This window comes from Euphorbia lathyris, chromosome 8 (genome assembly GCF_963576675.1).
Source record: "Euphorbia lathyris chromosome 8, ddEupLath1.1, whole genome shotgun sequence".
Lineage (NCBI taxonomy): Eukaryota > Viridiplantae > Streptophyta > Magnoliopsida > Malpighiales > Euphorbiaceae > Euphorbia > Euphorbia lathyris.
Genome location: NC_088917.1, coordinates 45,750,249 through 45,763,170, shown reverse-complemented (window position 1 = coordinate 45,763,170; position 12,922 = coordinate 45,750,249). Strand labels below are relative to the sequence as shown.

Genomic DNA, 12,922 nt, shown 5'->3' with positions numbered 1-12,922 from the left:
TTCAGGTATACTCAATAGTGGAGGTATGGACATGAAATTCTTCAAGTCTTCAATGACTTTTGACATTTGGGTGTCCATTGGAAGTCTTTTACCCTTCTCAAACTTTTCTAAAATGGAAAACACTGCTTTGCTGAACCGGAAATGAACGCCCCCAAGGCGTTTCTGTTTCCATTCAGTTTTTGTACATCATTTAGCTTTCGTGGTGGTTCTATCTTTCTGATGACCTGAATTTTATCTGGATTGGTCTCTATTCCTCTCTAGGAGATCGTGAATCTTAAGAAATTTCCTGAATCAACCTCGAAGTTACACTTCTCAGGGTTAAGTTTTAAATTGTAAGACTTTAGAGTTGAAAAAACCAAACTGATATCCTTGGCATACTCCTCCTTCGTGCAACTCTTTATGATCATATCATCGACATAAACTTCCACCTTATCTCCGATTAGGTCTTTGAATATTTCATTAACCAACCTTTGGTATGTTTTCTCTTGCATTCTTAAGGCCGAAAGGCAACACATTATAATAGTATGTCTCTTTATGGGCGATAAAGCTTGTCTTTTCTTTGTCCTTCGGGTCCATAGGTATTTGGTTATACCCTTGAGCTGCATCACACATGGAATAAATGACATATCCAACTATGGAATCAATAAGCATATATCAATATATGGTAGTGGTTGGGAATCCTTGGGACATGCCTTGTTGAGATAAGCAAAATCTACACAAAGTCGCCATTTCCTATTGGCATTTTTTGCCATCACCATGTTAGCTCACCACTTTGGTTATTAGACTGGCTCAATCTGCCCGCAGTCCATCAGTTTCTTGACCTATGTGCTGATTATTTTCTACCTCTTAAGACTGTGGTTCCTTTTCTTCTGGCAGACACCTTTTACAGATTCGTTAATGTTCAATGAATGCATCATGACGTTTGGTGAAATGTCTATTATGTCTGATGGGTACCAGGAGAATATAGAGATGTTATCTTTCAAACATTTGGTAACATCCACGTTAACTGGTTCAGATAGTCCGGTCGCTATCCGAACGAACCTGCCTTCTACTAACCACAATGTTTCTAGGTCCCTTATAGGTTTGACCCTTTCACGTTCTTCTTCTTTCTCATCTTCTACCCGAGGTTTTATGCTCAGGGATGCCATGTAAGTTTGGTGTTAAACCAGCTGATTACCCTGAGAAATAGCCATTTCTTCCTCTATTGGGATCTTCCAGGCTAAGTTTTGAATAGATAAACCTCTAGCCGAACTAGGTCAAAGTGGCCTCATTATGGTTGCATTATAAGCTAGGGTTGTATCCACCACGAGGAATTCTGCTTGACTCCTCCACTTTGGTCTAGAGTCCCCTATTTCAAATTTTAGGAGAATGCTACTTAGGAGAGCCATTATGTGTCCATTGATCCCAACTAATGTAGCCGTACTCGGCATCAACTGATCAGACCCAATAGAATTTCCACTGTCAACGAAGACCCTCTAGACCTTAAAATCTGCTATCATCATTTTTATAACCAAACTGTCATTGTGCCACCTGTTCGATTTGCATTTTTAAGTTGTCAAAGTAAAAATCAGACTAGACCTAATTTATTTTTTCCAAACTAGCAATTTCTCATTTCCTCTTAGGTTGTGATCCTACCGCTATGACATTTATAACTCCCCTAGGAACACGCCCTTCGACTTTCTTCTATTTTCTCGACCCTTCCCCATACTTTTTAAGGAAACGGTCCATCTTACCACTTTTGGCCATTTTTTCCTAATTCAATGATCAAATGTCTGCAATTTTCTATATCATGACCTTCCCTTTTATGGAAATTGTGGTACATACCGTTGTTTTGACTAGGTGTCTTCTTGAGTTCATATTGGATTTGCACCTTGATATCTTCTACCCAGAATAACACTTCTTTCCTAAGAACATTAAAGATGGCAAGTGGCTTGTCTCTTTGTTCCCGGTGTTTTTGCTCACCTTTATCCTTGCACTTTCTTTCCTTTGATGTCTTGTTATCTCTATTTGTGCTTAGTTGGTTTTTGTGTAGAGGGTTTGGTTTGTGCTCATCCGAACGAGTGTAGCTCCTTGCCCTCTTCATTAGTTCTTGAAAATTCTTAGGCCTGGATATAATGTTGCTTTGTCTTAGGGTGCTGTTAAGCATGAATATGACTGCAATTAAACAGCATGTTAATAACAATTTGTGAGTGTTTTAGGCGAAATATTCCTAAATAAAGAGAACTTATAAGTGTTTTATGCAGATTCGTATTGATTAAGTCAAAGGGCTACCACACAGCCTGTTTTGCAACGAACCTTGAGGAGAAGAGCAACTTTTGATCCAGCGGATCTCCGCTGCGTACCTGATGACGGATAGCGACTGGACAAGTGACAGGAGCGGCGTGGCAGTAGCAGCAGGCGAAGGAAAGGCAGAAAGCAACATGATGAAAAGATGGATCACCCCCTTGAGTGTTCAAGGGTCAAATTAGAATTAATCATTTCCTAGTATCTTAGCTATAGAAAAACAAGCTTTTGTAATATTTTGGTGGTACGGCTCGGATTTCTTCCTTTATATAGATGTAGTGGAGGGAAGGAGGCGGTACACCTTTTGACTTCGGATAATCGTTTAACTAGAATTTTTGGCTTCTTTGAGAGAGAGGAAGCTCTCTAAGGAAGATGACTCCATCTATGGAGGTTTATGGAACTAACTCAGGATGTTCACTCTATACCATGAGTGAGTAGTCATTTTGAATGGGTTTGGCCAGTTAGGGCCGGTTATGTAAGTCTTCTATTATCTTATTTATGAATGAATGGTGATATATTATGTTGTGCTTGATAAAGCTTTAACTCCATTGCTTAAGGCATGTATGTTAGTGTTAGATGCATGATAGGAAACTGCTTTCATCTTCACGGAACTATTTGTCAAGCATTCAACCCCGAAACAGAGATGTCAGGAGGTTGTATCAAGGGTTTTCTTAATAGAAATGTTGTTTCGATCGTAATGCAAGAAAGAACCAACTTTAGGGACGCTTAAGGTTGTAGTACGTCTTAGAATCTTAAGAACACACGAGAGTTGACTTAAGTGAGCATTAAAGCAGAGACCTTGACTTCACTTTACGTCATTCATGAATAAATAGGGTGTATAGAGACTGAAAGTAACCTGTTCCGCTGTGCTTGACCTGTTCTTCCTTTTACCATCATTAAGTACTTCTTTTAATCAACTAAAACCATTGACTCTGTTACTGTTTGAACAACATCTCTCAATTTACAGAATACACACACCACGAACACCCTGTTCTAAAAAGTATTTCTCATAAACTTTGGTCCTCAATCCCTGTGGATACGATACTTGACTTATCACTTTATTACTTGTATCTAGTACACTTGCTAGAGTCCATTCAAGAGACAACAAGTTTTTGGCGCCGTTGCCGGGGATTGAAAGCAACAAAGTTTATACGAACTTTTCTATGAAACAAGGTGTTTTTAATCTGTTTGCTCAATAGTGCAGCCAGAAAAAATCTTTATCGGTTTATGCGCAGAGATGGACCTCCTATTTTTCCTATCGATCTCGAATTGGAGAGAACGTGTAGACGAAACAGAGCGGGAGCTCGACGTGCAAGACAAAGAGAATGACAAAGAGAGAGAAGAATGGCTGGAAGGGTACCACCCGAACAACCAGTTCAACCAAACCAGGAAGAAGAGGGAGAAAATAATAACCCTCCTATCATGCGAATCAGAGATTATTCGAGACCAACTACTGAAGGACATTCGTCATGCATCGTGTTGCCCAACAAAGGGAACAACATGTTCGAGGTGAAAGCATCTATGATACAAATGTTGCAGGCAGCCGTACAGTTCAATGGATACCAGTCGGAAGATCCAAATGGGCATATTCTTGAGTTTATCACGTTGTGCAACACTTTCAGATCAAACAGAGGCGTTGCTGACGACATAATCCGACTAAAGCTGTTTCCTTTTTGTCTAAGAGATAAAGTGAAGAATTGGCTGAAAAACATGCAACCAGGAACGATTACTACTTGGGAAGAAATGGCCAGCGCTTTCTTAATGAAATATTTCCCACCAAGGCAAGCCATTAAGCTCAGAAACGAGGTTTCCCATTTCGTGCAAGAAGAGGATGAATCCTTAGCCGAGGCATGGGAAAGGTACTAGGAATTACTAAGGATAGTCCCCAATCATGGCATCCCTATGTGGATGCAAATGCAGAACTTTTACAATGGGGTAACCAACATTTATAAAAATCCAGATCGAGTCCATAGCCAATGGAAACCCCGAAGATCTGGAGCCACAAGCCTTGTACGACCTTATTGAGAGAGTAGTGAGCACGAGTTATAACTGGCACTCTGCCAGAAGTGAGGGAAAAAGAGCGGGAAATGAAGATGTTGTGTCAAAATTGACAAGCCAGGTAGAACAGCTTGCTAGACAGCTCGGCAAGATAAATGTGTCCTCGATCCACAACGAACCACCATTCAATGACATTTGTGATTTTTATGGAGGCCTTCATTTTAGCATGAACTGTCCCGGAGTTAAGCATGGAAAGGGTGCACAGGCAGAATGTGATTATGCAGGGTATAATCAGAGGAATCCACCTAACCCGTATTCTAACACGTATAATCCTGCCACAAGAAATCATCCGAATTTCGGATGGACAGGCCAGCCCAACCAACAGGAATAATCGAGATATCAACAACAGCAAGGAGGACACTACCAGAGGCAACCTCAGCAGCATTATAAACAACTTGTTCCACCAAAGGAAGATATCGAGCCAGATATGAAGACGATGATGATGCAGTTCATGAAATAGACACAAGCATCAATTAAAAATCTGGAAACACAAGTCCACCAATTAGCTGCATCTACGTCAAAAGGGAAGGGAATAATGCCAAGCAACACAGAGCCAAATCCAAAGGGCGATGTCATGGCAATCACCCTGAGATCTGGTAAGCAAACTCAACCCATTATATCGACTGATGAAAATGCTGAATGCGTAGAAACATCCGAAGAAATTAAAGAAGAGAAGGAATAGACTGTTCCTATTCAAGAAGAAACCAGGAAGATAAAATCTACCATTGAGCAGAATCAGGAAGAAAGCGGAAAGATGTACAAGCCACCTCCGCCGTACGTCCCGCATGTGCCATATCCAATGCGGTTGATCAACAAAAAGCTGGAAGAACAGAATTCTAAGGTGTTAGACACCTTAAGGAAGTTGTACATCAACATTCCGTTCGTCGAAGCACTTGCACAGATGCCGTCGTATGCAAAATTCTTGAAAGATCTCCTGTCGAACAAGAAAAAGCTGGAAAACATATCCATGATCCAACTTAACAGAGATTTTTCTTCAATACTCCAAAACAAGTAGCAGCTACCGAAAAAGCTAAAAGATCCAGGGAGTTTTTCTATCCCTTGTTCAATTGGAAAGCTAAATATTGAAAATGCACTATGTGACCTAGGAGCTAGCATAAACCTAATGCCTTATTCTATATATGCTAAACTTGGATTAGGAGAACCCCAGCCTACTCATATGTCAATTCAGTTGGCCGATCGATCAGTATGTTACCCTAGGGGAGTGGTAGAAGATGTGTTGGTAAAAGTAGGAAAATTCATCTTACCTGTTGATTTTATCATAATGGACATAGATGAAGACCTGCATGTTCCTATTATCCTAGGTCGACCATTTTTAGCCACGGGTAGAGCATTGATAGACGTGGGAGAGGGACAACTATTCTTAAGGATTAATGGGGAGGAAGTCATTTTCAAAATGAACGAGGCAATGAGACGAGCTAACAATAATGATGACACATGCTGTTTCTTGGATGAGTTTCAAAGTCTTTCTACTTTGCAGGAACAGGACACTCTGGAGACTCTATTGGGAGAAGAAGTGAACTTATGTGAAGGAACAGGATGTTCCATTGAATCCAACTTACCTATACCTCCTTTCGATCCTACTGTTCCTACTCATCAAGAACCACCGGAGATACCAACTGTGCCAGGGTCTAAACCAGAATTGAAACCGTTACCTACACACCTCGAGTATGCCTTCCTGGAACCACCCAGCGGGAGTCTAGTTATTATATCCTCAAAGTTAACTCCTGATCAGAGAGCGCAACTCATGGAAGTTCTGCGAAGGAACAAGGATGCAATCGCATGGAAAATTGATGATATCAAAGGTATCAGTCTGACAGTCTGTGTCCACAGAATCTTGATGGAGAAGGAGCACAAGCCATCTGTCCAGCCGCAATGCAGACTGAACCCCCACATGAAGGAGGTTGTGCGAAAGGAGGTGATCAAGCTTCTGGATGCCGGCATTATTTACCCAATTTCTGATAGTGTGTGGACCAGCCCTGTTCACGTTGTACCAAAGAAGGGAGGAACAACCGTAGTCCTCAACGAGAAAGACGAGTTGGTGCCCACGAGAACAATAACAGGATAGCGAGTTTGTGTGGATTACAAAAAGCTCAACGAAGCCACAAGGAAGGATCACTTTCCTTTGCCCTTCATTGACCAAATGTTAGAACGGTTAGCTGGGTATGCATTCTATTGTTTCCTTGACGGTTACTCGGGGTACAATCAGATTGCAATTCACTGTGAGGATTAGGAAAAGACAACGTTCACATGTCCATACGGGACCTATGCCTACAGGCGCATGCCGTTCGGATTGTGCAACGCTCCAGCCACATTTCAAAGATGCATGATGTCTATATTTCATGATATGATGGAGCGAACTGTAGAAATATTCATGGATGACTTCTCTGTTTATGGAAACTCTTTTGAGAGCTGTTTAAACAACCTCGAAGCCGTGCTTATGCGATGCAAGGAGACCCACTTGGTTTTGAATTGGGAGAAATGCCACTTCATGGTTACAGGTGGAGTAGTTCTCGGGCATAAAATTTCAGAAAAGGGGATGGAAGTGGACAAAGCGAAGGTGGAAGTGATAGAAAAGCTGGCTGTTCCGGCCAATGTACAAGATGTGTGAAGTTTTCTGGGGCACGCAGGGTTTTACCGCAGGTTTATCAAAGATTTTTCAAAGATTGTGCTACCCTTGTCAGCATTACTTCATAAGGATGCGGAATTTTCTTTTGATGCAAGCTGTTTAAAGGCGTTCGAACTGTTGAAAAGCAAGCTGATCAACTCGCCTATACTGGCAGGACCCGACTGGGAACAGCCTTTTGAGATGATGTGTGATGCGAGCGATGCATGTGTGGGAGCTGTTCTAGGGCAAAGGGTTGAGAAGAAATTTCGGCCTATCTATTATGCAAGCAAAACATTAACCGAGACCCAGCAGAATTGCACCACGACGGAAAAAGAGCTCCTCACAGTTGTGTATGCTTTCGACAAATTTCGCCCTTACTTGGTGCTATCAAAAGTCATTGTTCACACAGACCATGCTGCACTACGCTACCTGTTCGCCAAAAAGGATGCAAAACCAAGGCTAATACGGTGGTTGCTTTTACTTCAAGAGTTCGATCTCGAAATTAAGGATAAGAAGGGAACGGACAATGTAGCAGCGGATCATTTGTCAAGAATTCCTCACCAAAGCAACCAGTAAGAACAACCTGAGATTTTGGAGAGTTTTCCAAACGAACATCTTTATATTGCACAGCCTGCTCCGTGGTTTGCTGACATTGCCAATTATCTAGCCAGTTCACTTAAGCCTCACAACCTATCCACTAATCAAAGGAGGAAGTTCTATGCTGAAATTAAATATTATTTCTGGGAGGACCTCTATCTTTTCAGGTTGTGCGGCGACCAAATCATTCGAAGATGTATATCTCAAGAGGAGGGACAGGCTGTTCTAAGCCATTGTCATGACCGAGAAGCTGGAGGACACCATAGCGCTAGCAGAACTGCAGCAAAAGTACTTCAATCAGGTTTTTTCTGGCCAACACTCTTTAAAGATGCCAATCTGTTCGTTCGCACTTGCAATGAGTGCCAACGAACAAGCAATATCTCAGCTAGAAATGCCATGCCCCTCAACAACATAGTTATTTGTGAAATTTTTGATATATGGGGAATAGATTTTATGGGTCCATTCCCTACATCTTTTGGGCATAAATATATCTTAGTAGTTGTTGATTATGTGAGCAAGTGGGTTGAAGCAATGGCTAGTCCCACCAATGACGCCCGTGTGGTTGTAAAATTCCTGAAAAGGTTGTTTGCCCGATTCGGTGTCCCACGAGCGATCATTAGTGATCAAGGAACCCACTTTTGCAATGCCAAATTTGAGATTCTGATGGGCAAGCTTGGAGTCTCTCACAGAATTGTCACACCTTACCATCCACAAACAAGTGGACAGGTGGAGATTTCCAATCGTGAAATCAAAAGAATTCTAGAAAAAACTGTTGGCAGTTCTAGGAGAGACTGGGCAAACAAGCTTGACGATGCTCTTTGGGCATATAGGACGGCCTATAAAACACCAATCGGAATGTCTCCGTTTAGATTATTATACGGAAAGTCTTGTCACTTGCCGATTGAAATGGAACACAGGGCCTTTTGGGCGTTAACTTTCTTAAATTTTGAGCAACAGGATGTGGGAGACCAACGAAGACTTCAACTCTGTGACATGGAGGAGTTCAGGCTGTTTTTATATGAGAATGCGGTGAATTACAAAGACAAGACCAAGATGTGGCACGATAGAAAAATCCAGATAAAGACATTTCACGAAGGACAAAGAGTTCTCTTGTACAATTCGAGACTCAGATTGTTTCCTGGGAAGCTTAAATCAAGATGGATGGGTCCTTATCTGGTAAACAAGGTGTTTGGTCATGGTGCAGTTGAAATTGGCAAGGAGGGTCAGGAACCTTTTAAGGTGAATGGGCAAAGATTGAAACCCTATCTAGAGAACGATCACACAAGGAAGATCGATACAGTTCACTTCCAAGACCCCCCAAGCCAGTAGAAGCACAAACAGGGTGTTCGCTACAAACACCAATTATAGCACAAGTAACTTTGCATTTAAATTAGTTTGCATTTCAAATTTTGTTAAATTTTGTTAAAGGTAGTTTAGATCCATTTTGTGTCGCGCAATGGTCCGTATTATGTGTCTCCAACGCAGGCAAAGATGTAAAACTTACACCTTTCCACAAGGGTTAAGTTTTATGTTTTTACTTGTTCAAATAGGGGGATAATGTACCTTTGTCTGGAAAGGCTATCCTTGGAAACTGGGAGGCGAACTAAAAGTCTGAAAAAGTGAAATGTCTCATCATAGGTCATTAGGTACTTCTTTCACATGCTCTCCTTTCCTCGATACAATCCAACGGATAGGGGAGTTGTAAATTCAAATTTTGAAGCGTGACCGTTCGTCGCCCTAGGGTCTCTTCGGAGAAACGCGCCTTTTGCCAACCACTTGTACAGATGGCGTCCTTTGGACCGCTCTCATAAAGGCGGTTTGTGATGCGCGCGGCTAGTAGAGTTTTCTAATGACGACTAAATGTGTATTACGATGATTGCGCTATGACTATGGATGTGGTCTTTCTAAGTGCTTTGTATCTACTAGACGTCACTACTTAGGGGCAAGTGTACCCCGTCGTATCAAGTAATAATCCGGTTAAGACCGGGTATCGAATCCACGGGATTTATAATTACAAGTATTAGACGACTCGGTTTCGTATGTTATTTAAGCGGTGATTACTTTGGGGTAAAGTAAGACACAACTACACATTATCCCTAACTATTGGCGACACAGATTTATGTAGCTAAAACCCTATGAAGTAGGATGAATAACGATAAGTTATAACCACGATAAATAACGACTCTAAATGTATACGGATAATAATTTACTCTTGCAAAGATGACTAAGTGTAGTAGGACCGACCCGTGAAGCACTTAGACTACGTGATTCCTAGTCAAGGCGTGTCTAATGCGGGAGAATTAGAAACTAGGGCCCGTAAGTTCCGTGGCTTGTCAATTCCTACGGTTTCCGGTTTGTCACTTCCGGTAAGGCAACACCTATATAATTCCCTAAGGATAGCCCGAATGGCGGCGGAAATCGCGTTCTCCTACACAATAATCAATTATAAATATCAAAACAAGTAGCAAACACTAACACGTAAAGGGAAATAGAGATTATAAATCATGAAACTATAAATATGGAATGTATATAAACGGAATACAACCAAGCCTAGTACATAGGAAGAGTTCAAGCTAATTAGCACGTAAAAAGGGGAGAATCCGCCCTTGAAACTAGCTAACCGGACTCAAAGTCGTCTCCTAGGTCGTGGAGGTGGAACTCTCGAGCTTGGTGACGAATGGTGGAGCGGAACTTCGATGGAATGCCGGAGCAACCGAACAAGCTCTCGAGGTGGAGAGTTTAGCTACAAAAACTGAATCTATACTACAACAATAATCAAAACAAGTATAGTTTGCTCTCTAGTGTGTAATTGGGTCTTGGTATCAAATGAAGTTCAAGAGCTTCCTATTTATAAACATCAAGCAAGGGCAATGTTGTAACTTCACAAAGCACAAGTATGGAGCAACATTATTTGGTGCAGAAATCCCATGATACGCCCCGCGTGAGGTGGTCTACGCCCCGCGTAAGTGCCCATTCCGTCAGAAATCTCCTGCATATGGACCAATTCCATGTCTTGTTGTCTCAAGCACGCCCTGCGTAGCTAAAGTACGCCCCGCATGTTTGAGTCTCTGAAGTTTTATTGCTTGAATTGGAGCTTTTACGCCGTGCGTAGCTGAAGTACGCCCCGCGTAAAAGAGTCTCTGAGCTTTTATCATTGAGGAATTGCCTGGTACGCCTCGCGTGTATGGTGATACGCCTCGCGTACGAAGAGTTGACTTAAGGAGACAGTGCAATCTGACTTTCAGGATTAGGCCAATTATTTCTGACATGTGTCATACGCCCCGCGTTGGGTGGCATACGCCCCGCGTATGCTGAGTCAATTCCACATGGCGTCTGCGGATAAGGCAATTATTGCTGACAACATGTTTCACGCCCCGCGTAAAGGATAATACGCCCCGCGTATTTGAGTAGATTTTTGCTCCTTGCTCGTACCTGAAATACAAATCTTGCGAGCCGAGTTAGCTTGACGTTTTTATTTCCTAAACTAATAAAAAACACGGAAAATTAACTGAAAGTACAAAATTTGTTTTTATTTCTTTATTTTATCAAAACGCTTTATTTTTGTAATTAAACTTATTTGTTTTATCCAAAATCAACCCGTAAATCACGCTAAAAAATAGGGGTAAAATACCCCTATCAAACCTCCTCGAACTTTAAAGTTTTACTTGTCCTCAAGTAAAAGAAATCGAAAGACAAGGGATTGAGAAAATTAAGAAACAAACCGAAGGTTAGTTTTGCCAAGTGCGTGATTTCAAAGTTATGGTTTTATGCAAAGGTTTCGGTAAGTACCTACGCGAACAATTGAGTACGAAACTTGTTTGAAACCTCCATGATCAAGATTAATAGGCAATATTAACGGGGGTTGATTATCTTTTGAGAACCCGACAGTACCTCACCAAGGGATTTCGCTCTTACGCTCAATTTTAGGTGGGTCGGTGTTTTAGCACTCTTCTTTGCACTTACTCGAGATCATGTTGAATTTGCATTTTCATTCGGGTTTTTCCTCCTAAAATATGGTTAGGCAACATTAAAAATGAACCCGGAGGGGGGTTGTAATGTGGGTGGCTTCTTTAGTGGTTAGTTTAAAGAAACTCGAGTTCAAAAATACCGTTTTGTGATTGCACCGTGTTTTTGTTTATTTCGGCCTTGGCGAATTTTACAAAATATACTTCAAAATTGCTCGGATGTAGCTTGAGAATGCCTTTTTATTTTTATCGTACCCTTTGTTTTGATAGAGGCACAAAAACAATATTTTGAAGGCTTATGGTGCTCGTTTTTTAAGGCCGTGACTTTTTCCGAGTGATTTGGATGCAAATTGATTTTTGTTGGTATTCGAACGAGAGGAAAAAGGGTTAAATGTTAAAAGGGTATTAACAAAAAGGTTGGTTAATAGGCTCGAAGGGGTTTCCTAATGTTCAATGAAAACGAGAAAAATAAATTAAGAAAAATTAGCCTAAGTGGGTTCGGTTTATCATCTATTGCCTTTTTACCAAAAATAAGTGTACTTAACCCGGTATTGGATGCAAATTCTATGAGTCGAGTGAAGTCAAAGCTCTCGAAAAATTGTGAAGGAATTAGAGTTCTCGTATGAACTCCTTTAGGCTTAAAAATACCTCACAAAGATTCGGGTTTAAATTGTGTACTATCAAGTCCTCGCTAAATTCTCAACTATCCTGTTTTTATTGCCTTTTCAAAGTTCATTATGGAGATAACATTTGGGTTAAGACTCGATGCCTTAGTTTAGTACTAACCTAAGCTTTGCACAAATTCCCTAATTTCAAAATCAAGATTAAAATTCCTTAATTAGATCATCCCCTAGTATCGACGTCTTTTATTTTTGATGACAAATAACGGAGCTTTAATTAATTTCCGAAGGAGGGATAGCGTGTTGGGAAAATTTTGAAAGATTCAATAAAGTAGTTTAATTATTTTTGTATTTATTTTATTTTTATTTTTGTTTTTGTTAGTGCAAAATAAACGTTAAGTGCGGGGTTGCACGGCCCTCCGCGTTATTTAAAATGACGCCTATTCCAAGGGCGTCGTAAAAAGAAATTAAAACAAAAACAAAAATAAAGGTAAGGAAGGAAAAGAAGACCCTTAGTGGTCAGGGGCCCTACGCGAGGTGTGCCCAAGGGGGCGCCCCGCGTAGAGCGGCGTGTTTATCGCTTTTTGAGTCAGAGACTCAAAGACGCGGGGCGCAGGAACAGGACGCCCCGCGTGTTTGAGTTTCTGAACCTGGGAACCACGGAAAGGTACCCATACGCGGGGTGTAATAGGGGATATGCCCTGCGTGAAAGGTGCCCCTTGCATTATTTTGGATCAGAGGCACAAAGACGCGAGGCGTGCAGAGAGAGACGC

General features: G+C 41.3%; 1 non-coding gene across 1 annotated transcript; it reads right to left on the bottom strand.

Annotated features, from left to right (window-relative positions):
- Positions 1–4,074: 4,074 nt before the first annotated feature.
- On the bottom strand, positions 4,075–4,181 carry LOC136204944 (small nucleolar RNA R71). The gene has a single exon (XR_010675755.1). It is a non-coding gene; the product is annotated as a small nucleolar RNA R71 (small nucleolar RNA).
- Between the last annotated feature and the right edge of the window lie 8,741 nt (positions 4,182–12,922).